Source organism: Malaclemys terrapin, chromosome 1 (assembly GCF_027887155.1).
Source record: "Malaclemys terrapin pileata isolate rMalTer1 chromosome 1, rMalTer1.hap1, whole genome shotgun sequence".
NCBI lineage: Eukaryota > Metazoa > Chordata > Testudines > Emydidae > Malaclemys > Malaclemys terrapin.
This window is the reverse complement of record NC_071505.1, coordinates 62,207,091-62,228,399: the sequence shown is the minus strand read 5'-3', so window position 1 is coordinate 62,228,399 and position 21,309 is coordinate 62,207,091. Positions and strand designations below refer to the sequence as shown.

General features: G+C 45.6%; 1 protein-coding gene across 2 annotated transcripts in view; it reads right to left on the bottom strand.

Moving 5' to 3' along the window:
• TBC1D30 (TBC1 domain family member 30) overlaps positions 1 to 21,309 on the bottom strand; it is a 98,848-nt gene that overhangs the window by 56,209 nt on the left and 21,330 nt on the right. The gene's annotated exons all lie outside the window — the stretch shown is intronic.

Sequence of the window (21,309 nt, the reverse complement as noted above, 5' to 3'; positions counted from 1 at the left end):
TGGTGTGCACAGAGAATGGACAGAATTTCAAGGTGAAATCGTAGGCCCTTTGAAGTCATTGGCAAAACTCATACAGATTTCAACAGGGCCAAGATTTCAACCTAATTTTTGTGGTTTTGTATGAGAACTCTACATAACAGATTGAATGGAACTCAACATCTTTCTTCCAGAAGAAAGAAGGGCTAGGCCAATCTGAGGCTGCCAGGAGACAAACTATTTCAGACATAAAAAGAAGAACAGGAGTACTTGTGGCACCTTAGAGACTAACAAATTTATTAGAGCATAAGCTTTCGTGGACTACAGCCCACTTCTTCGGATGCATATAGCTATATGCATCCGAAGAAGTGGGCTGTAGTCCACGAAAGCTTATGCTCTAATAAATTTGTTAGTCTCTAAGGTGCCACAAGTACTCCTGTTCTTCTTTTTGCGGATACAGACTAACACGGCTGTTACTCTGAAACTTGTCATTATTTCAGACATGATATTTAAACCATCCTCTTGACTGGATCATAAAATGTTTACCATACAGAGATCTATAGATACTTCTGCCAAATATGTCTCTTTCCCAGAACTCCGTCTTCTTCTCAACCCTAAAAGCCTCCCTCCCTCTCACCTGTCCATGCTCTATGGAAGACAGGAAGCGAGGCTAGAAGGAACAATGTTTGCTCTCCCCTGTGTAGGTAATATTTCTTCCTCATACAAGCTGTAGGGGAATCTGATAATACTTTATAGTTTTAAGACATGGTAACAATACTAATTAATCTTCTTACTTCTGCTATGAGGTAGATATCTCCATTGTACAAATGTCAGGACTCTTGTATTGAACCCATGTCTGCAGGTGAGACTAGAGACACAGCCAATGTGCCATGGTAATGAGCTGAACCCCCACCCCAACCAATAGCCTTAGTGCTAAAGGCCTACAGGCCCACAGGAGCCATACCCCAAACCCGATTGGATGGACAGTCAGCACTCTCACTGGGGACCTGGACTGTATCAAGGCCCCAACAGGAAGCAGAAGCTGTCTGAGTAACAGACCAGTGCTTACTCCCCAGACTGCCTTGCCAAGCTGCTTTGCCTAACTCTGCCTTGTTAGGTGCTGCCTCATCCGACCCAGTCCCTTGGAGTGGATCTTCTAGCTATGGATCCCTGCGAGAACGCTGACCATTGCCCCAGACTGCCCCAATACAGATTTACCTGCTGGCTACCTGACCATCCGCACACACTTGACTACTGCTCTGGACTGCCCCCTAGCTGCCTCAGCCACCAGGCATTATAACAAGTAAACTGAAAGACAGGTTTAGGGATTTGCTTGAAGAAGGTCATTGTGGGCTAGCAGATTAGGCCTTAGTTAATCTTGGTTCTGCCACCAAGTTACTCTGTGTCCTTGGAGCCCACCTGCCCTAGACAAATGCCCTGAGGGAGAATCACTGCATGATTTCCATTGCTTCAGCATGTAGCTGTGGGCTTCTTCTTCCCCCATGGTCGTGTTGTTTGACTGACTCAGGACGTGGTTCCCCTTCAGCCTGGGCTGGAACTTTCGTAGCACCAGCTTGATTGCTCTTAGTTATAAGGACGGTTATGCTGTGGGTCCTTTCCTCTAAATTCCAGATGCCTTGAACTGTTTGGGTCTCCCCAAGTGTGCTCCTCAGCCCTCTAGGCTGGCATCAGTTGTGATGATCGGGGGTCTGGAAGGCATATGGGCATGCCCTTGTGGACACTGCACTGGGCTAACCACCTGTGCCGGAACTCTCACTTGATCTCTCACACATTCCAGGAAGTGGTCCCATACCTTTAAAATGAAGTCTTGAAGGTGCCTGATGTGTGAATGAGCCCATGGAGTGATCCCTATGCACAGTACTAGGAGGTTGAAGTCTCAGTGCCAGCAGTTTCAAATCAATACAAGGAGGTTTTGAATCTTCTGGAACCTCTCTAGAGCTGGATATATCCTTGCTATCAAGATGCCTGTGTTCACTTCCAAGTGAGTTATTTGGGTGGATGGAATCAAGGAGCTTTTTTTGAGGTTGATAATAAAGCTATCCACCTGCAGGAGATTCAAGGTCAGGGATGTAGCTCTGCGTGCCCTTGCTGGGGATGGAGCTCTGATTTAGATTTCATCGTGGAAGGGGTAAAGGAAGATCTTCTGTGGCCTGAGTCTGAGTATGATTACCACCAACATCTTTGTAAAGACCTGAAGGGACAGGGGTAGGAGGGGGGGTTTGAAGGACAAGCCAAATGGGAACATCTGATATTGATAATGCTTCTTACTATAGGCAAACCTTAGGAATCTGAGATGGCAGGGTCTGATCAGGATGTGGAGGTATGTATCCACCAGATCCACTGAAGTCAGAAAATACCCCTGGGGCAAGAATGACACTGTAGAGATTAGGGTCTCCATCCAGAACTTCATTTTCTTCATCTGCTTGTTGAGCTTTTTAAGATCTAGAATGGCTCAGATTTCCCCCTGAATGTTTCTGAACAATAAATAAAATGGAGTAGAACCATGAGAATCTTTCTTCTGAGGGAACACTCTATTACACCGATATCCAGCAGGTGAGAAATGTCATTCTGGATTAGATTATGCTTTATGGGGTCATTTGGGATGGGGGACTCAAAGAAAAACAGATGGGGTGGAGCCTGTAACACTAGGGAGTCAAGTATCAAAGGGGTAGCCGTGTTACTCTGGATCTGTACAAGCAGCAAAGAGTTGCATCCGACAAAGTGGGTATTCGCCCATGAAAGCTTATGCTCCTATACATCTGTTAGTCTATAAGGTGCCACAGGACTCTTTGTTGCTAACACTAGGGAGTATCCCTAAATCACACCTCCCTGAGCCACTGATCCAAAGTTGAAGCAAGCAACCCATTCCTCCAGAAAATGAGAAATCCTGATCCCAAACTTCCACTCTGAGTAAAAACCTGTGCAGGCTTTGTTATAAAACAGCTTTGGGAGTGACAGGGTTGCCTTGGGACTCTTCTCCTGAGCCATGGTACCATGGCTTTCCATAGGAGATCCTGCCGTCTCTTTGCTGGTATTTTTGCAAGGATGAAGGCCGAAAGAAATGCCTTTGTCTGAAGTCCAGCCTGTATGCTCTCTTAAAGGGCTGATGTGGTGTTGGGAGGGACAGTTTAGATATTGCAGCATTGTCCTCTACTATCTTATCTAGTTTCTCTCCAAAAAGCAGGGTTTCTGTGAATTTAGCAGAGCACAGCACCTGCTTTGAGTGCCAGTCCACCTTCCAGGGACGAAGCCATAGGTGGAGCCTAGTCACTGAGCCAGAGCCCATGCCTTTAGCTGAGAATCTCATCATGTCCATTGAAGCGTCAGCAATGAACGCTGTTGCTAGGGGAATTTTCTTTAAAATAGAGCCAAAGTTAGCATGATCTCTATCCTTGAGGGCTCTGAGATCTTCCAGCAAGGAGAATGACGACCTCACAAAGCAAGTAGCTGCTAGGGACACCCCAAGGGAGGCTGAGGAAGCCTCAGAGTGTTCTTTGAGAGTGGCTTCAATTTTTCTCTGTGGGGTTCTTAGGATAGAACTCCCCTTCTGAGGGGATAATTATATCTTTAACCAAGGACAGTACAACAATGTCAGCCTTCGGTATCTCAGTATTAGGGACTTTTAGTTCCTGAATCCTATAGAACCTAAGATCATTTCTGCTAATGTGCTTGCCCTTGTCTGGCTTATCCCACTCATCCCTGAAGGAGGACTATAGGGGAATTGTGGCTTCCAGGAGAGGATTTTCAATTTGCTCAGAAATTTACTCATTGGATTTTGTTCAGGTTGAATCGAAATAGTAGATTAAACTTTACTGCACGTGGCCTTGAATTTCTCAGAGAGTGGGGGAAAAAACAACAACAAACAAACTTTGAGTCTTTCTCCAGTCCTGATCAGAGTCAGAGCCCAACAATTCACCACCCTCTGTGGAAGAGGAAGTGGAGTCAGGACTTATACCTCCTAGATCTTTTATGCTTTTTCTTCTCCCTTTTCACTTTCTTTGATTTTTTTAAGCTCACTTAAAGAGTGGATGAGCTCCATTATGGCTTTGGTGAGGCCTTTTGTGGCTAGCCTTCCTGAGGCCTGGAGTCCTCTTGCAAGATCTTCTGAGTCCTCACCTGCTGGGTCCCATTTCTTCAGGGAGGGGAAATCCTTCCACAGTCCTCCTGGACAAATTTGGAAGGCGCGGAGGATGCTTATGAGCCCTGCTTCTCTTCCCAGGGTGCTCAGGACACATATTAGGACTTGTGGTGGACGGAGTTGTGACCCTGCAAGTCAGCTCCAAAAGTCCATTGGGGCTTACCCCCTGAGTCAGCTGAGTGGGAACCTCCTCATGTTTGGTGACTCTCCCTGCTCTGCCCAGAGATTCCTGGTCCACATTTACCATGTCAAAGTCACGCTGCTCTGCTGGATAGAGGATCCGATATGCCTGTCAAACTCATAACCCTTGGACCTAAGAGAATTAGGGACAGAATGCGGGGTGCAGGCTGGGCACAACTCACTGTGTGTGCTGAGCCTGGTAGGACAGTCATGATGGAGCACCATTTGGATTTCATTTGGTGCTTTTTAGGCTATGCTGTCAAACCTGGAAGCCAACAGGAAGGCATTGCAACTGAGGGTCTGGGGGTTACAACACCTGGCTAAAAAACTGTGCCAGGAGAAAAGGGGCTGAGGGAAATCACTGCTCACCACTGCCCCAAATTTTGACAAAAAAATGTTGACCATCAGCAGATGTGAAGGTGGGAGCTGTAAAAACCACCATCCGCACATTGCCATAAATGCAGAGAAACTGAAAACATGCTGAGGGTACATGGCCAGAGCATGTGGCTCCAAAACTCATCTGCCTCTATGAGCTGCAAACAGAGCAGAGCAGCCTAGATGTCAAGAACGGTGGGAGATGCTGGGCTGCAAAATGCAAATATTTTTTTGCTGGGGGATCATTAAAGAGAAGAAATCCTGAAAGAAGCCCTGTATGCAATCAAATTTTTGCTCAAAATCATGAGCATGAATATTAAGAAACATCCCTTTGTCTTGACAAATGAGATGTCTTGACCAATGTTCAGGTCACAGAACACTACTTTAGCTAATGTCATACAGTCTTTATCACCACATTAACAGAACAAGGAGCACCACATGTGCAAAAAACCCCACAAAGAACCACCATTTTGACAGTTTCAATTTGTAAATAAATTTAAAAACATATTTGCACTGAGATGATAGTCACATGATGCATTATAGACCCCTCAGCTCTAAAACCGAGCTCTTCTTCTATTCCTTTAATTTGATTATTTGCTTGGCAGCTGGTGTAGAAATTGAATTTTACAGCTAATTTAATTAGTCTGGACTACTATCGCAGAAACAGTGAGGCTTTAATCCCCAAACATAACAAATGAAAGCAAAACCAAATCATGTCCCCCAAAGCGTATTACAAGATCTCTCCACAGAGAGCACAACTTCAAAAGGCAGCCAGCAGTACATTTTAGACTTCTGATTAAAAAGTAACAGCCATAGCTATAGAAATGTTAGGACACCTTTGCACTGGGCTGGGAAACAAGTTAAGGAACTTGTTTAACATGCAAGTTTTCATATGTTATTTACTATTTGTATTGCAGTAGCTCCAGGGCCACCAATCAAAGATCAGCATGAAATTAAGCTAGGCACCATACAGATACACAATGAAGAGACAATTCCTGCCCAAGAGAACCCAGTTTCTAACGTGGAGCCAGATCATCCCTTTCCACAGTAAGCCCGTGGAAGGGAGGGAGCAGTAAGGAAAATTCTGCAAGAGTCCTTTGGTGCAGTTTTTTACTTACCTATCACTCCTGGCACTAGAAAAGGTTCAAAGAAGGGCAACTAAAATGATCAGGGGTTTGGAACGGGTCCCATATGAGGAGAGATTAAAGAGGCTAGGACTTTTCAGCTTGGAAAAGAGGAGACTAAGGGGGGATATGATAGAAGTATAGAAAATCATGAGTGATGTGGAGAAAGTAGATAAGGAAAAGTTATTTACTTATTCCCATAATACAAGAACTAGGGGCCACCAAATGAAATTAATGGGCAGCAGGTTTAAAACAAATAAAAGGAAGTTCTTCTTCACACAATGCACAGTCAACTTATGGAACTCCTTGCCTGAGGAGGTAATGAAGGTTAGGACTATAAACAGCGTTTAAAGGGAACTGGATAAATTCATGGAGGTCAAGTCCATTAATGGCTATTAGCCAGGATGGATAAGGAATGGTATCCCTAGCCTCTGTTTGTCAGAGGGTGGAGAAAGATGGCAGGAGAGAGATCACTTGATCATTACTTGTTAGGTTCACTCCCTCTGGGGCACCTGGCATTGGCCACTGTCGGTAGACAGGATACTGGGCTAGATGGACCTATGGTCTGACCCAGTACGGCCGTTCTTATGTTATGTTCCAGATAGGAGAGGGGTGCATCCCAGTGCAATAGGTTGCAGGACCCACCTACAAGCCCCAGGGATCCCCAAGAGAAATCTTGCACAAGTGGAGAGGGATCAGCATGGAGGCTCTGTACCTCTATGCTAGCCCAAAGCTCCAGGCACCCTGGTCCCAGGGGAACTTCTCTGTCTAGGGCTGCCACTAGGATCCCCTGAAAGGAGAAATCCAAGTCCTATCAGCCTACCTAGTCACTGCCCCCATCCCCATATGGGCCACAGACCTACAAAGCACATTCTATAGTAGGGGTCAGCAACCTATCAGAAGTGATGTGCCGAGTCTTCATTTATTCACTCTAATTTAAGGTTTCGTGTGCCAGTAATACATTTTATCGTTTTTAGAAGGTCTCGTTCTATAAGTCTATAATATATAACTAAACTATTGTTGTATGTAAAGTAAATAAGGTTTTTACAATGTTTAAGGAACTTCATTTAAAAAATAAATTAAAATGCAGAGCCCCCCGGACCGGTGGCCAGGACCCGGGCAGTGTGAGTGCCACTGAAAATCAGCTCGCGTGCCGCCTTTGGCACGGGTGCCATAGGTTGCCTACCCCTGTTCTATACTGTTTGGAAGAGCAAGTGACTGCTATGGAAAAAGCTGAGTCCCCACCCCCCACCCTTTGCAAGGGGGGAGATCCATGGTTGGTTCTAGGGAGCACAACCTAACCATCCCCCAACAATTTCACTAGTCAGTGTGGATGGGGCCAAAAACAGGTTAGTCCAATCCATGTTGGATAGGCCCAGTTGGGTTACAATAAACTGTTTTAACTTTGGGTTCTGCTGAAAGCCCCAGCTGCAAAGGAAACTGACATTATTGGCTGTTGGGGGAGGGGGCAGAAGCCAGGGGGAGAAATAAAGACAACATAAACTTACAGTCTGACTCAAAATCACTCTGGTTTGCTTTAGGATGACTCTCTTGAAAATATCAAAGTAATGACCCCAGAGCTGCACTGAGAACTTCCACTGAAATATTTACAATAGTCACAGATGGAATGTGCTCATGGAACATTAGATTACAAATGAGTTTTACAACATTACAGGACAAATGCATTTATACATGTTAGAGTGGTGGTGGTTCTTGGTGGGTGGCTTTCTTAGTCTTTTGGATTGGTAACTGAAAGAAATTCCAATGCAATCTCTTCACCTCTCCATCCCTGCTATTCATCTCTGTTTCTCACAATCGCTTCCGACTGTATATAATGCATCTCTCTCACTTTGGGGTCAGATTCCACAATTTAATGGGATGCCAGAATAAAAATTTGGCAGCTTGCCTCTAGATTACTATACAGTAAAATAATTTGTTCACTCATTTTTATCTTAAAAAGGTCATGATACCAGAGGATACATTGATTCACCCTTTATCTGACTTTGCAGGATAGTAATCTAATGGATTATATACTACACATAATCAGAAATGAAAATATGTGACGGTTTCCCTGATCCTTTTTAAAAAGGGAAACTGCCTCTTCAAATAATCAAACGTCCTTCTCCAGTATATTAATCTTACAGTTCAGCAGTCAAATTCTGCAGGATTAGATTGGATTGGTAGAACATATTGACAACTATTCTCTTCTGTAAAATAAAAGCCAGCAATTATTCAGCATTGATCGGATACAGGATTTTGTGTGGTCTTAAATATGCAATTTGGAGGACCTGAATTAACAGGAATAGACTGCTATACATCTAAATGTCAACATAATCTAAAATAGATCTTCTTTAGCAAGATAAACCAAGTACATTTCTAATATGAGGATGATTAGATTTTTACACCATGGCAAAGAACAAATATGTACCTAATGGCTAGTGGAAACTATCAGAACAATAAATATAGTAAACAGCTGGAAACAAAAGCAAGTTGGACCAATAGACAGATTCTTGGTCTATGTATAAGAATAGCATAGGATAATAGGTTATTATGATTACTCTTTTTATTCTGACTAATTCCTGGGCAGATGAAACCAGACTTATGTTCTCCTTTTATAAGGCAAGTTTTATGTTCTCCTTTTATAAGGCAAGTTTACAGATGTGACTATTCTGAAATCCAAATGTTGAAAATTAAATAATTGTTAAATTTATGGTTGCTCAAAAGCTAATCAACTACAGGTTTTACTATATTCAACCCACTGGGGTTGTCTGTACAGAACTTAGCACTTTATGTACTACTGTACATGTTCAAAGTACTGTTATACACTCTTATCAGGTTTCTCTATAAGAAAGGATGTCCCTCAACACCATACCTAGAACTACTGCTACAGCAAAATGGAGGACATGCAGATAATTCAATTCTTCTTGCTTCCAGAAATGGGAGAGATGGAGATATTTGACAGTCAAAAAAACACAAAGTCAATACTGCAATTTTACTAAAAGCTACTATACTTTGCTGAAAGCTGATGCCAGATTTCTTTAAAGGGACAGTGAAAAAGCTTTAGCCTCAACAAGATATACCATTTACATCTGCCTGTGGAATCCAATATATCAGAGTGCTCACAGAATCCTACTTTAATCATCATAAAGAGGGAACAAAGCCCATCAGCTACAGGTTTTGATCGCTGGCAAACACAACATGCAGTTTCCAGCCTCACAACAAAGAAGATACAAATAAATAAAATAATGTGCTTGTATGGATTTTTGTTTGTAAATAAGTAGTCTATAAAATGTATCTTCAAACTAAATGTGGCCTTCACATTCCTACCAAGTTGTGAATGCAACCCACGGCAAACAGTGTTCAGGCATACACACTCTACTCTGTAAGTCCATAGCAGACTCAGTTAAAATGACCAATCTCAGAGTCATAATGCAACTACAGTGATCATAATATTTTAAAATCTAATGGTCACATTTTTCATCATCTCCAGAGCTTCTTTAGTAAAAGTTATAAAAAGAAACAGATCTGAGTGGCATAATTTGATATTCAGTTTTCCATCACCTTGTTTTTAAAGACAAATCTATCTTGCAAAGCTGCAATTCAGTAGCTGCTAGCACTTCCTGACTCTCAATAAATCAGTATATTCCTAGTGCTAATTACCCCAACAGCTGTTTCTTCCATTTGGTCTTCAGGATACAGGAAATCTTTCTTTCACAGAATAACTCAAGCAAGCAATTTATAGAAAAAACGGTTACTAACCTTTCTGTAACTGTTGTTCTTTGAGATGTGTTGCACATGTCCATTCCAATGTGTGTGTGTGGGGGGGGGTTTGCCCTAAGCACAGTTGCTGGAATTTTTTTCCCTAGTGGTATCCATTGGTTCAGCTCCAGCACGCTCTGGTGCCACACGCTCATAGCGCCAGTATAAATAAGAGGGGAAAGTGGGCGGGTTTTGGAATGGACATGTGCAACACATCTCGAAGCACTGTTACAGAAATGTTAACCATTTTTTATTTGAGTGCTTGCACATGTCCATTCCAACGCAGGTGACTTCCAAGCAATTGCACAGGAGCTGGGCTCGGAGTTCAAGAACAAGCTGACTACAAGATTGCGTGGCTGAAGTTGGCATGATCTCTGGCCTGCTGGCTGAGGGCATAGTGCATTGAGAACACACCAAAGACCAGGTTACTGCCCTGCAGATGTCCTGAATAGGGACTTGCACAAGGAAAGCAGCTAAGGAGACTTGTGATCTTGTAGAATGAGCAGTCAGATTAGCTGCTTGCCAGTAAACTCGTAACACACACAAATGCATCATGTAATCCAGAACGAAATCCTCTGGGTGGAGATAGGAAGGCTCGTATCCTCTCTGCTATCACTATGAACAGCTGGGTTGATCTGCAAAGCAGCTTGGTTCTTTGTATATAGCAGTGGTTCTCAAACTTTAGCAACCTGCGGACCCCCATTTTGATTTAAAAAGTTTTGGGGACTCCAAGCCACCCTGCTCAGCTCCAGGCCCTGCCCCCGCTCTAGCCCTGCCCCTCCTCTTCCCACCCTCTCCCCCGAACTTGCCCAGTCCCCGCTCCTCCCCCTCCCTCCCAGCTGTTCCCCAGCGTGCAGGAGGCACTGGGAGGGAGGGAGGGAGAGAGGGGGAGGAGTTGATCAGTGGGGCCTGTGGACCCTGGGGGTCCGCAGACCCCAGTTTGAGAAACGCTGGTATATAGAACACCAGGGCATGTTTAAAATTCAAGGAGTGTAGTCATTGCTCCTCCCTGTTCACATGCGGCTTTGGGAAGAACAGTGGTAGGAAGATTGTTTGACTGCACTGAATTGTGAAACCACTTTCAGGAGGAACACCGGGTGCAGACACAGCTGCACCTTATCCTTAAAGATCATATATGGGGGCTCCAATGTGAGGGTACAGATTATCGAAACCTTTCTAGCTGAGATAATGGCCACTAAGAAGGCCACTTTCCAGGATAGATGAACCAACGAGCATGTCCCCAGCAGCTTGAACAGGGGACCCGTAAGCTTTGACAAGATGAGGTTTAGGACCCAGGGATGAATAGGCTCTCTTACCTGGGTGTATAACCTCTCCAGGCCTTTAAGAAAACAGATAACCATCTCATGTGAAAAGATAGACTAGTTGTTGACCCAGGGATGGAAGGCTGATATCGCTGCTAGGTGGACCTTGATTGAAGAAATAGCCAGACCTTGTTGTTTCAGATGCAACAGATACTCCAATATGAGTTGCAATGAGGATTGCATAGGCAGAATGCTGTGTTGGGAGGACCAGGTGGAGAATTGCTTCAATTTTGCAAGGTAAGTGGTCCTGGTGGAGGGTTTTCTACTGCAAAGCAGGACTCTACAGACTTGCTCCGAGCAAGCTTGCTCCTCAAGATTCAGCTATGGAGCTTCCAGGCCATCAGATGAATAGAGCTGAGGTTTGGGTAGAGCAGCTGACTGTCATCTCAGGAGATCAGGTCTGGGTGTAGCAGGAGCGGGGTCTCCACCAAGAGGCCTAATAGGGTGGCAAATCAATGCTGCCTGGGCCATGCTGGGGCTATGAGAATGACCCATGTCTGGTCCTGCTTGATCTTCATCAGAACCTAGTGCATCATCAGGATGGGAGAAATGCATAATACAGTGATCTATCCATGATGGCAGGAAGATGTCCTTAAGAGACCCCGGGCTGTGGTCTTGCAGGGAACAGAACTGGTGGCATTTCCTGTTATCACAGGTAGAAAAATAGGTCTATAAGGAGAGTCCCACACTGTTGGAAAATGCCCCTTGCAATGTCCAGCTGAAGGGACCATTCATGGTGAGAGAAGGAAGACCTGCTGACGTGATCCGCCAGCTAGTTCTGCAGTCTCAGAAAGTACGACATCCGGAGATGGATTGAATGCATTATGCAGAACTCGCACTGCTGGATTGCTTCTTGGCATAGGGAGGGAGGAGTCAGTTCCACTCTTCCTCTTGATGTAGAACATGGCAGTTATGTTGTCCATGAGAACCAAAATGACTTTGTTCATAACGTGGGGCAGGAATGCTTTACAGGCTAAACAGACCTCACTGAGCTCCCTGACACTGATATGAAGGAAGAGCTTTTCTGGGGACCATAGGCCTTGAGTCTTGAGGGACCCCAAGTGGGTTCCCCAGGCCAGCACTGATGCATCTGAGACCAGAGACAATGATGGTTGGGGCTGCAAAAAGGACACTCCCTCACCATAGACCACGTGGTGGTTTAGCCTCCGAGTCAGTGAAACAAGGACTTGAGCAGGCACGGTGAGCACTGAATCCAGATGATGCCAGGTAGGTGAATACACTGTGGCCAGCAAAACTTGGAGAGGTCGAAGACACAGCCTCCCGTGTCACACTACATAAGTTCATGACGCCATGTGGCCCAGAAGACTCAGACATTTTCGAGCTGTTGTGACTGGGTGGATCTGGAGGGACCTTACCAAGACCATGATTGCCCAAAACCAGTTTTCCAGGAGCAAGGCTCTTGCCTGAATGGAGTTGAGGACTGCACCAATTAACTATACTCTGCCTCGGGACAAGAATGGATTTCTGTGTGTTTATCAGTAGGCCTAGGGCCTGGAAGGTCAATTGGATGAGATGGATGTTGGATTTCACCTGAGTTTTGGACCAGCCTTTGACTAGCCAGTCATCAAGGTACAGGAAGACATGCAGTCCCCGTTTCCTGAGAAAAGCCATCACCACTGTTATACATTTGGTGAAAACCCACAGAGCAGCCAACAGGCCAAACAGAAGCCCCACAGACTGGTAATGTACCTGGATCACGGTGAATCTTAGGAACTTTCTGTGGCTTTGGAAAATCGATATGTGGAAGTATGCCTCCTTTAAATCAAGGGCGGTATACCAAGAAGGTCCCTGACTACTGCAAACGTCTCCGGAGTCAACAGCACTGTGAACTGATTGGTGTGTTGTCTGCCTGAGGGTGGCGTCTCTAGCGCTGGAGTCATTGGGGCCTACCAGTCCTGATTGTTGCAGTGCCTGACGCAGGTCTCACTTTAAACCGGTCCCCACACCTGCTTGACTTCAGCACCAGGGATAGACTCTTCTCTGGCTGCTTCCTATGTTTCTTCTTAGGCACTGAAGATGGGGACCAGCGCTGAGACTCATGACTGGTGAGGGAAGTGCTCTGCACCAAAGCTGAGGTGCTTGGTGCCAAGTCTGAGCACGGCTCTGAAGCGAGTCTCAGGGCTGTCTCCATGAGCACGATTTTCAATCTCGCCTTCTGGTCCTCTCTGGTGGGAGGTCTGAAATCCTTGCAGATCTGGCAGTGATCCCTTTCTATGAGACTCCCGCAAGAATTTGAGACAATGCAAGTCCGGGTCACTCAATGGCATCAACTTGCCGCAAGAAGTGCATGGCTTGAAGCCCGATGACCGAGGCATACCCTGGCACCAGGGGGTGGACCAACCTTGCTAACTAAGTGTGAAGTAGTCCAACAAATATATAACTAAAAAAACCTGACTATCACTACTATAACAACTGCATACACTGAAAAAGAAGAGAATTAGCAGAAAACCACTGTGAAGTTTGCCTGAAGCAATGAGAGAAGTTCCAGCAACCGTCCATCACATCACATGTGGTAAGAAAGAACTGAAGGGGTGCAGGGTTAGCAGGGCCCTTTATACTGGCGCTATGAGTGTGTGGCACCAGAGGGTGCTGGAGCTGACCCAACATATACTACTAGGGGGAAAAATGCCAGCAATTGTGCAGTCAGGGTGTGCACTCCCCTACACTGGAATGGACATGTGCAAGCACTCAAAGAAGAATATGCAGTTTTCTGAGATTAAATTCTTCAGTATCATTTAAAGCCCTAATATCCCAACATAGTTTGTTGGACATTTTTAGTTTTATTCCATCAACAGTCTCTTCAAATTTCACCTACGGAAAAAAATAGAGCTAGTCAGGAGTTTTTGATAAAACATTTTTTCATTGGCAAGGTTTCTTAGGTTCAGGAAGGAATGCTTGGTCAAAACGAGAGAGAGAGAATAGCCAACAGTCTACCGGATACGGCACTGCCTGATTTAGAGCACGGACTTGAACCTAATCTCTGGGCTACTGGCTATTCTGGATTGGGTCTCGATCTCACTTGTTGGAGCTATTCTACTTTGTATACATAACTCTAACCCTCACATTAATCCTAAACTCTAGCCCTCAGATCTGTGCCTCACCCCTGTATGATACTGAGTGACAAAATGGTGACTTTACTGGAAATCAGGTGTTTCTGTTTTCACATAAATCAATAGGGTTGTGCTCATTGATGCCTTGAACATTCCTTGAAGACAAGGTAAGTGAGATCATATCTTTTACTGGACCCACTTCTGTTGGTGAGAGAGACAAGCTTTCAAGTTTATGCAGAGCTCTTCTTCAGGTCTTGGAAACTAACTCGGGCCTGGTCTACAGTACAGAGTTAGGTCAACGTAAGGCAGCTTACGTCAACCTAACACTGTAAGAGTCTACATTACAATGTTGCTCCCATCAATACAAGTCACTGTGGCAGGATGATGACTCACCGGCACGGTGCCTCCTGCTGGTTGTCCAGGGAATTAGCTCTTTTCCAGCTTTAGAGCGCCCTCTGCCGGCTGATGCCTCACCTGCCACTGGTCCCTGTGTCCCTCCTGGATCCCGGTGCCCTTTGCCCAAGGGTTCCGCCCACCACAGCAACCCACAATCTGGGTCTCCCCCATCCCCCTATTCCCACCTTGCCTCAGTGGCTACTGCCAGTCTCCATTTAGCCCCCGCTCACTTGGACCAGCTGCCTCTGCCTATTCCTGAGCTGCCACTCTGCAGCCCTAGTACCCTTTTGTGGGCCCTTAACTCGGCCTGCAGCCTGGGGCTTTTCTAGGCTGGAGGTCTGCAGCTCCCTCTGCCATTCTCCAGCACTGCTCCACCCTAGGTACCCCCCTCAGCTTCCCAGGCAGCCAGGTCCTTCTCTCTCAAGAGGCTAGAGAGAGAGTGTGTCTCTGTGTTCCTGGCTCACAGCCCTTTTATAGGGCCAGCGGTGGCCTGATTGGGGCGTGGCCTCAGCTGTGGCTGCTTTCCCAATCAGCCTTTCCCCAGCCACAGCCCTCTCCAGGGCTGCTTTTAACCCCTCCAGGCAGGAGCGGGGTGACCACCCCGCTACAGACACCCATTACATCGATTTAGTAACTCCATCTCTGCAAAAGGCATAGCGCTTAGGCTGGTGTAGTTAGGTCGATGCAGTGTCAGAGTAGACACTACATTGACTGTTCCTGCTGACAGCCAGAGCCAGGCGGTGGGGTTCCAGCAGTCAGAGCCCCACAATAACGGTTGGTGCAAACACAGCCGACAGAAGGAGCTAGTGTGGACACAGAAAACTGATTTAATTACTGCAGTCACTGTACATTGACGTAACTTAAGTCAACTTAATTTTGTAGTGCAGACATGCCCTCAGAACGTCACTGCTAAATACAAGATTGTTTAGTATAAGTAGCTAACACATTTTAAGGGGCCATTCAAAGTGAAGTGGCCTGATAACACCCTTCCAGTGATAAGGAGGAAAGGAAGGTCGGTGGGGAGCAGCTGCAGGGGTTGTTAGTGGGTTACAGATGGTTGTAATAATAAGCCATAAGTCCAGTGTCTCTATTCAGTCCATGATTTTTCGTGTTTAGCAAAGTTATGAATTTAAGCTCCTAGATTCATCTTTTGAAAGTGTTGTGCAGGTTTCCTTTGAGGACAAGAGATCAGATACAGAGTGATTGCTTTGTGAAAAGTGTTCACCCACAGGCGATATGGTATTTTTGTCTTATTTTCCTGTGTGAGTTCATTCGAGAGCATAGTGATTGTCTGGTTTCACCCTCATAGTTGCTATGGGGGCATTTAATGCACTGGGTGAGGTACATCACATAGTGTGATAGCACACGTGTAGGACACATGGATCTTGAAAGATGCGTTGTGGGGGATATACACCTTAACACACACTCAAAATCGCCTTCACCAAACAAGGATGCTCCAGAAGAGAAGCAGATCACATCATGGAATGGGCCACCCAAATACCCCAAGAGAACCTGCTTCAATACAGAAATAAAAACCCCTCTGACTGCACACCCCTAGTTGTCACCTACCACCCAACAATGGAAACCATATGGGGAATCATCAAACACCAACAACATATACTCGATGAGGACCCCATCGTGAAAGAAATATTTCCTGAATCCCCACTTCTGGCCTTCAAACAACTCCCCAACCTCTCCAAGCTCATCGTCAGAAGCAAGTCCCCACAGATCAGGGCACACCAACTCAAAGCAGCACCAGACCCCGCCAAAACAACAGATGCAAAACCTGTAGATGTACCTCCACTGCTACAATGATCAATACTCCCCACAACACATCTTTCAAGATCCAGGGGTCCTACACATGACTGTCAACATGTGGTGTACCTCATCCAGTGCTATTGTGGCATTTAGTGCAACTATGTGGGTGAAACCAGACAATCAGTATGCTCTCGAATGAACTCACGCAGGAAAATGGTACACAACACCTCACCTGTGGGTGAACACTTCACAAAGTGATCACTCTATGTCTGACCTCTCAGTCCTCATCCTCAAAACCTGCACAACACTTTCAAAAGATGAACTGAGGAGCTGAAACAGGCCATTGAATTGAGTGTTAGGCCTCACTGCATCTGGGTAACTAACCAATAGGTAGAAATAGTATTTGAACCAAATGCTGGGTCTGCTCCCTTAAATATTAATACAAATGTATCATATAACAAGTACTATATATCAGTTTATTAAGACAAACTCACTTATATGTTTCACCGCAAATATATCAAAATTCACATGCAATCAGATGAATAATCATAAAAAAAAAAATGAAGTCAACCACCAGCATGTACCCGTGCCCAATAATGTGTTCAGATGGAGGAATCTGGAACAGAAGTTAAGCAGTCAAACCATGAGTGGTAATTCCACAAATGGACATCTAAGATAGAAAGTGAATAGATAAAATAGAACGGAATTTACCATTTCAGTGTTACCATGGTAGCTAACAGACTGTCAAAGAAAATAATGTTCATGACAGCCAGTCCCAAAAGGTCAAGGATATAAATTTGGCAGAGATCCAGGAATTCTAAACTTACATATACTTAATGACTGGGGTACTCCACAACACGTTGGGCCTAAACTCTGCAGCAAAAACATACCAGATTCTGGAGGTTTTTATTGAATTAAATATTCAAATACACAGCAAGCACTATAGCCTCTTATTTATTTTGTTATTAAATACCATTTATTTTACTGTGTTTCTGCATTCAGCTTTTGATAGTCAGCCAACTTTTGTATAATGCATAAGAGCACGGCAGATGTTTTCAGGGAGAACTGGAAATTGTGACAGCTGAGTAGGGGATAGCTAATGCTTTAGCACCTCAGGAGATGGAGGCAATTTGAGATTGTGGAATAAGCACAGAACCTGGATGTTTCTAGTAAAGTGATCAGCACCGGAATGTTAAATTTAAGTCATCTCTAGGGCCTTGGCTACACTTACCAGCTAGTTCGACGGCTGGAAATCGAAGTTCTGGGTTCGACTTATCGCGTCTAGTCTGGACGCGATAAGTCGAACCCGGAAGTGCTTGCCGTCGACTGCGGTACTCCAGCTCGGCGAGAGGAGTACCGCGGAGTCGACGGGGGAGCCTGCCTGCCGCGTGTGGACCAAGGTAAGTTTGAACTAAGGTACTTCGACTTCAGCTACGTTATTCACGTAGCTGAAGTTGCGTACCTTAGTTCGAATTAGGGGGGGTAGTGTAGACCAAGCCTAGGATCCACAGTTAACAATCCATTGACATGATTAGAGTGATTTGCACTTCCCAGAGCTATTGTTTTGGGCAGTCTGCAGACTCATAAAGACAACTTGGTCATAAAAGAGTTAAACAAATGTAAGTTGAGGTTTTCTTTATAACGATAAGGACTACAAAGAAATATTAGACTCTGGAACACAGTTTTGCAGCAAAGGATGAATTGTACAGCCATAGAATCTCAGAATGTGTGGGGTCCTGCACAGCGTTCCCTCTAATTTTTTTCATCCATGTGCGGAATGAATTTTTTTATATGCACCATATCGAGGTAATGGGTGGATGTGAGCCATCAGTAGAAATCGAAAATCTAGATATAATATATATTTTTTAAAAGTTACCACAGGGATAATTACTCCAGCCAGGACAGGTTAGGCATTTTAGAAGTCACTACTCAAAGAATTAAATTTAAGCAAAAAAGAGAGTAATAAAAGTTATGAAATGCATAGACTAGTCAAAAACTAAAATAACACACTTTGAAAGAAGTATGAAGAAACTCCACCACCATAAGTATGTGTTGGGAGGTGAGTGTGAGAGGCGCATTGCCTCTTTAAGTATGCTGCCCTTTTAAGTAGATAGGCACATTCAGACACAACAGCAGCTACCAGCAAGCTCCGTCCGCCCTGAGCCCTGTCGTGTCATCATCCCCCTGCTCTGTGGAGATGGGGTACAGGGGCGGGGACAGGGGGACACGCCTCCCAAGGTCTGTGAAAGCGAGGGATCATTGTCCAGGATGGGTTGTAGATCACTGATGAAGCGTTGGAGAGGTTTAAGCGGAGGACTGTAGGTGATGGCCAGTGGAGTTCTGTTGGTTTCTCTTTTGGGCCTGTCTTGTAGCAGGAGGCTTCTGGGTACACGTCTGGCTCTGTTGATTTGTTTCTTTATTTCCTTGTGTGGGTATCGTAGTTTTGAGAATGCTTGGTGAAGATCTTGTAGGTGTTGGTCTCTGTCTGAGGGGTTGGAGCAGATGCGATTGTACCTCAGTGCTTGGCTGTAGACGATGGATCGTGTGGTGTGACCGGGGTGGAAACTGGAGGCATGAAGGTAGGCGTAGCGGTCGGTGGGTTTTCGGTATAGGGTGGTGTTAATGTGGCCATCGCTTATTTGTACGGTGGTGTCCTGGAAGTGGACCTCCCGTGTAGATTGGTCCAGGCTGAGGTTGATGGTGGGGTGGAAGCTGTTGAAATCATGGTGGAATTCTTCCAGGGTCTCCTTCCCATGGGTCCAGATGATGAAGATGTCATCAATATAGCGTAGGTAGAGAAGGGGCATGAGTGGACGAGAGCTGAGGAAGCGCTGTTCCAGGTCAGCCATAAAAATGTTGGCATATTGTGGGGCCATGCGGGTGCCCATAGCGATGCCACTGGTCTGGAGGTATATATTGTCACCAAATTTGAAATAATTGTGTGTGAAGATAAAGTCACAGAGATCAGCAATAAGTTGTGCTGTGTCATCATCAGGGATACTGTTCCTGACAGCTTGTATTCCATCTGTGTGTGGGATGTTTGTGCAGAGAGCCTCTACATCCATGGTGGCTAGGATGGTGTTTTCTGGGAGGTCACCAATGCATTGTAGTTTTCTCAGGAAATCTGTGGTGTCACGGAGACAGCTGGGATGGCTGGTGGCGTAGGGTCTGAGTAGGGAGTCCACATATCCAGACAGTTCTTCAGTGAGAGTGCCAATGCCCGAGATGATGGGGCATCCAGGATTTCCAGGTTTGTGGATCTTAGGTAGTAGATAGAATAAACCCGGCCGGGGCTCTGAGGGTATGTTGATTTGTTCCTGTGTTAGTGTAGGGAGTGTCCTGAATAGATGGTGCAGTTTCTTAGTGTATTCCTCAGTGGGATCTGAGGAAAGTGGCCTGTAGAATTTGGTATTGGAGAGTTGTCTTGCAGCCTCCTTCTGGTAGTCAGACCTGTTCATGATGACAACAGCACCTCCTTTATCAGCCTCTTTGATGATAATGTCAGGGTGGTTTCTGAGGCTGTGGATGGCATTGCATTCTGCACGACTTAGGTTATGAGGCAAGCAATGTTGTTTTTCCACAATTTCTGCCTGTGCACGTCGGCGGAAGCATTCTATGTATAGGTCCAGACTGTCATTTCGACCCTCAGGAGGAGTCCATGTGGAGTTCTTCTTCCTGTGTTGTTGGTGGGAGGGTATCTGTGGATCAGTGCATTGTTCAGTGTTATCTTGAAAGTATTCTTTGAGTCGGAGGCGGCGAAAGTAGGCTTCCAGATCACCGCAGAACTGTATCATGTTCATGGGGGTGCTGGGGCAAAAAGAGTCCCCGAGATAGGGCAGACTCTTCTGCTGGGTTGAGTGTGTAGCTGGATAGATTGACGATATTGCTGGGTGAGTTAGGGGTAGTGTTATTGCATTAAGCCGAAACAATTTATTCTTCAAACTAGGTAAAGTAAGTGCACACATTTTAGTTAGAAATTAAAGCACATCCAGGAAATTTTCCTGGGGAAGCAGGTCTCTGGGCAGGACATAAGCCATTCATAGTGAGAAGTAGGGTTATTGCTGACAGTCACTCAGGCAGTAGTGCAAGGTGCACTTTAGGGCAGGGTAGACTGAGGCTTTAGCAAAGGGCCAGGGATCATGGAGAGGGTGGAATGGAGCTCTGTGAGGAGCATGCTGTCCAGTCCCCCTCAGCTACACAACCCAACAAAAATCCCACGTTACAATCCTGTGCAAGTCTCCGCTTTATATGGGATTTATGTAGGGCTGTGCTGATGAAGGGGTAGGTGGGATGAGATTTATTAAGGTGGGGCAAAGGAGCAGAAGCAGGGAATATCTGTAGAAGAGGTTGAAATAGGAGAGGTTCCAGGGTCTAAGGATATGCCTACACAGCAATTAGACACCAAGAGGGTGGCGCGTGCCAGCTGACTCGGGCTAAGGGGCTATTTAACTGCTATGTAGATTTTCAGGCTTCCAGTGAAACAGCCCCAGCCCTGGAAGCCCAAATCAGTTGGCATGGGCCAGCTGTGGGTTTTTCTTTGCAGTGTAGACATATGCTGAGAGATTTGGAAGAGAGATTTGGAGCAGGGGGAGCTGGGGCTTACATGAGGAAGCAGGACTTGGGGGCAGCCCAGGGGGATGTTGAAAGGAACACTTGCACAGGAGACTTGGAGGGTCATCAACAGCCTGAAACAGGCAGCAGGAGCACAGCTGGCTCAAGGAACTAAGTTTGGTTCCTCAGCAACCTGAACCATCCAGGAAGTCCCAGTGCAGAATTACTTAGGGTACTCCTACACTGGGGGGAAAAAAACAACACCACAGCAACAAGTCACTGGCTATGTCTGCACTACAGCCAGGATCGATGCTCTGAGATCGATCCACCGGCGGTCAATTTAGCAGGTCTAGTGAAGACCCACCAAATCGACAGCAGATCGCTCTCCAGTCAACCGCTGTACTCTACCCCCAATGAGAAGAGCAAGGTAAGTCAACGGGACAGTTTCTGCCATCGACCCCCCACGGTGTAGACCCCACGGTAACTCAACCTAAGGTACGTCGACTCCAGCTATGTTATTCACATAGCTGGAGTTGCGTAGCCTAGGTCAACTTACCACGGTAATGTAGACAGCCTCAGAGCCAGGGTCTACAGACTCGGGCTTGTGCTATGGCACTAAAAATAGTGCCATTTCTGTG